The 4,885-nt window shown below is 35.2% G+C and overlaps 1 non-coding gene across 1 annotated transcript; it reads left to right on the forward strand.

Annotated features, from left to right (window-relative positions):
- The first annotated feature begins 241 nt into the window (after positions 1-241).
- LOC143647556 (U6 spliceosomal RNA) lies at positions 242-348 on the forward strand. Its single transcript, XR_013158168.1, has one exon. It is a non-coding gene; the product is annotated as a U6 spliceosomal RNA (small nuclear RNA).
- The last annotated feature ends 4,537 nt before the right edge of the window (positions 349-4,885 follow it).

The following is a 4,885-nucleotide window of genomic DNA, read 5'->3' on the forward strand; positions in this document are numbered from 1 at the left end:
CTGCCTGATAATAATGCCTTACTTTATACAGCACTTAAGAAATAATTATCATATGTATTACTTAATTCTCACAATGGCCCTGCATAATCAGCTGGGTCCTGCCCATTTCACAAACAAGGAAAGTGGAGTTATTTGCTTATTAACCAAATTATTATTTTCTCAAGTGATTCCTATTATAAAGTTATTTTTTTAAAAAAACAGTATTTCCAAGTAAAAAATATCCTCAAGAAACATAAAATTTGTGCTCGCTTCGGCAGCACTTATACTAAAATTGGAACTATACAGAGAAGATTAGCATGGCCCTTGCACAAGGATGATACGCAAATTCGTGAAGCATTCCATATTTAAAAAAAAAAGAAACAAAATTCCACCCAAGACTGCAAAAGCTCTAAGTGATTATATAAAAATAATCTTAACAATATTGATACTTCAAACATCAAATTTTGGTAAGCCATCTGGAAGGTGGCAAAGCCTTATAAGAAGAGGAGAAGAGAATTAGGACTTCCTATTACTCTGTAGGAGATTCAGATTCCCTGACTGAAGGAGAAAGAAGACTTACCCTGGCTGTAAGCACCATCAAATCCAGTTCTCCACCCTCACAGTCTGGTATACCTGGTGCCCCAGTGAAACCCGCTGCCCAGTTAGGCGGAAGCCTACGTGACAGAGCACAACCACGCACCTTTGGTTACATGCTAAAAGGAATAGATCTTTCCTTGTGTCTCTCTAACAGAACTTAATTTCTGGTTTTGAACCCTGATTCCTGTAGGCAACAGAAACTCAACTTTGGTCATGGTATGATTTCTTTCCACAACCTTTTGCTAATATCACAGCTTAAGTTCTCGGGGGGCCAAAATAGTGTCAAGATTTGGGGTTGGAGGAAGACAAGGCAGAGTCAGAACTTAAAGCTGACCTGTTGAAGGAACTGGGAGGAGTAGAAAAACGGGCCACCTTATATTCCAGAAAATACAGTCATTCTCTGTCTTAAGAGATTTCCACCCATCACAAAATGGGAAGACTGATGTTTATTGATCGGAAATATTTTTTATATTATTGTAATTATTTCCCATTCACAGAAACTCAAGATCAAAAGCTTAAGAAAGAAATCTAATTCTTCCTTAGCTTATGGTTTTGGCAGAGATTCAAAAAGAGCCGAAAGTTACCTCTGAATGTCAATATTTCAAATTTAATGCTGATTTATTAGTTTTCCTATGTTTTACTATCTCTGAGCATTATAAAAATGTATTCATTTATAGTATTAAATAATATATTAAGATTGAGCCTGTCTGCAACTATTACTGAACAGCTAGCTCTTAAGTGAAGACTACTTTACTACCTACTTTATATGTAAAATACAATTTTTCTTTATCATAAATCAAGAAGATTATGGCAAAATATTTTCTGATTTGTGAACACGTGTATAAGAAAAAGCCTGTAAGGTTCTAGAAATTAAGTCACAATTGAATATATATTTCACAAACAGTTTGTACTGAAAACAATAAATATGTTAGATAAAGATTTCCACCTCCCTTTGGATCCAAAGAAATAAATCTACCTTAAAAGAACTTGGCAAAATAATACCAAGAATTGAATACAAAGCAAGTGAGAAAAGGCTGAAGAGCAGATTTATCGTGACATTAGGACTTAAGCTGGACCTCCGAAGAAGTGCTAGAACCTACTGCAAAAGTCACTGAATGCCTCTCTAAAATGCGAATGTCTTGGTACTACTCCAGAAAGCATCAGGGCTATTTTATGTACTTTACAGGCATCACGCTTTCCTAATGTTAAAGGCCCAGCCACATCAAATCAAATATGTTAAAATACACCCACACTTTCCCTAGAATACATGAATTAAGTTGCAGTTTGCTAATTTACATAATATTTTTGCACACACCATTAAACTTTCATTAATTTTATTTTTGCAATTTTCTTTTCGTAGTTTGAAGTCATTTTTTTTTAATTTATGTGTTGTTAGGATGCAAATCATCTGAAAGTGACTTCATACTACATGGATTGTGCCTAACATTTTAAAAGACATCATGGAAAAAGTGAGGATGGAATTTGGGATATCTGCATTTATTAATAAATTAAATCTGCCGTGATTCTTATGCACACCAGGATTGAAATGGAGGCCAAGCTGTTGAGGTAGGAAAGCCAAAGGCATGCTCATAAAACTGTGGGTAGTTCAGTCTGATTAGCAAAGGTTTTCAAAGGGATAAGGGAGGGAAGTTCTAATATTTTTGCACATCCCTTTCAACTTTCATGTACCTATTGGATGCAAAGCATGTACTTGTCCAGCTAATGATAAAGGGATTAAAACAGGTGCTTTCTCTTGAAAAGGTTGCAAGTTTCCAATTAAAATTCCAAGAGTAGTTCATACGCATTTATTTAAAAACCTCAGGTGAGGCTCCCTCCAACCCCCACCTTTTTTTTTCCGGACCTTTTCTGGCTACTTTCCCTGTATGTGTCAGTCAATAAGAAAATAATTGAAATCCCTCTAGAGTTGATTCACTAGTCTTCTTAAGCATTTGCTTCTATTTCTCTCTTTTAAAAAACAGCTCTTATTCTATGAGCCTCAGCTGGGGAACTCCTCCTCTCCCAGGGCCCAATCAACGTTCCACTTCCAATTAGCTTAATTGGAAGAAGACAACCAAATTTCCAATTAAAGTTCTAAACAAGCTATTAGAGCAGACTATTCTTTTTTTTTTTTTTTGCCTTTTCAGTAAGAGCTCTCCTAATAGTCATTTTTTAAAAGGTAAAGATCCTTAAAGGAGAAAAGGTGAGCACAATCAGATCAATTACAGCTGCAAATCATTCCTCCTAATAAAGCTAGGTCTTTAACTTATGTGTTAGGAAGCAAGCCATATAATCATTCTTTTTTATTTTTATTTTTATTTTTACTAAATTAATATGTATATTGTTTAGAATGTCAAAGAGCACGTCAAAGCGTAGACAAAGATGGCAATTCCCATTCCATCCCCATTTCCTTTCCCCGAAGGCAATTCCTTTAAGCTCCTCTAGATATTTCTTCTAATATTTACTTCCATATTTATAAGTAACATGCTTCTATTTGGTTGAATCGTAAGAGATGGCCAATATGTGGGTGAAAAGCAATCGACAAAAAAGTTAGAATGGGTATAGCCCAAAATACCCCTAAAGAGTGGGGGGAAAGATCAAAGATGATGGTGGAGTTATACAGAGAAGGTAGGGTTAATAAATGAGTATGAGTGCTAAATCATTATACTGATATTTCTTTTAGTCTCCAGTATATTAAAGTAGCTAAAGGTAAAAACCCAAAATTGTGGAATTGTAACCCATACCAAACTTTGAAATCTATTCTACAATTAATTGTTGCAAAATCATTTTAAATTTATTGCTTTTTTGTATATATGTTTATGCTGGTTTGAAAGTATTATGTACCTTAGAAAAGCCATGTTTTAATACTGACCCAATCTTGTCAGAGCAACTGTTTCTTTTATTCCTGATTCAATACTGTAGAATGGAAAGTTTCGATCAGATTATCTCCATGGAGATGTGACACGCCCAACTGTGGGTGTAATATTTTGATTAGGTAGAGATATGACTCCACCCATTCTACATGAGTCTTGATTAAATTACTAGAGTCTTTAAAAGGGGAAACATTTTGCAGAAATGACAGAGATGGCAGAAGTCTCAAAACTGACAGAAACTTTACAGCAGAGCTGACATAGAAGTGGATATGTGGAGAACAGAGACACAGATGTTTGGAGATGCTTGGATCCCGGCAGATGTTGTATGAGATGTTAGACAAGCCAGAACCTAGAGAGAGCCAAAAGAAGCCAAGAGATGAAAACCAATTCCAGAGAAGCAAAATGAGGAACCCCGACAGGAACAGAGGCTGACGTTAACAGAGCCCAGGAGCAAGGCACCAGCAGATGCCAGCCACGTGACTACCCAGATGACAGAGGGGTTCCACACCCATCAGCCTTCCTTGAATTAAGGTATCTTTCCCTGGATGCCTTAGTTGAACATTTTTATAGGCTTAGAACTGTGAACTTGCAACGTTATTACATTCCCCCTTTTAAAAGCCATTCCAGTTCTGGTATATCACATTCTGGCAGCTTCCAAACTAAAACAATATTAATTTTCACAAAAAAGAAAAAAAAAGTCAATTGTGATGATACATGCACAGCTACATGATGATATTGTGAGCCATTGATTGTACACTTTGGATGATTACATGGTATGTGAATATATAATATATATCAATAAAAAATTATTACTGATACATGACAAAAAAAGCAGTCAACATCAGCAATTTCAGATGGTTCAGCCTAACACTACTATTTCTTTGGTTTATGTTTTTGAATATTTTCTGTGAACGTCCCACTATGGAAAGTAAAGATTTAGATTTATCACAATATGCCATACACACGTGCATGCTTCTTCTTTTCCCTGATTCTTCCCATATAGTTACAGCACCATTTTTGGCTTCATATTCAGAGTTTAGATTATTATCCCTGTGTAGATATTGTCCATAACTGAGCCTTATAGTGTACTATAATTTCACTTCTTTTCTTGTACAACTTCATTTTTTGCCACTTCTTTAAAATTGCTTAGTTTTCTATATACTTTGCATAATTCAATTCCAAACTTCCTAGCTTCCCAATCATGTAAAATAATCTATCAGTTTCTCTTTTGCTTGCAATAGCACTCAGAAACTCCCCACTTCTTTGATGTCATGAATAATTTTATTTACATTTTCTTCTGTTGCCTGCTGCTTGTATCTATTTTTTCTGAGTTTCTTTTCTAGGTTTGTTTTTTCTTGCACATTAGAAATCTTCCTTAAATGTTTGGTGATCCTTAGCTGTCTATTCATATTCAATAATGAGGTACTGAAAAGTTAATT

This window comes from Tamandua tetradactyla, chromosome 9, assembly GCF_023851605.1.
Source record: "Tamandua tetradactyla isolate mTamTet1 chromosome 9, mTamTet1.pri, whole genome shotgun sequence".
Taxonomy (NCBI): Eukaryota; Metazoa; Chordata; class Mammalia; order Pilosa; family Myrmecophagidae; genus Tamandua; species Tamandua tetradactyla.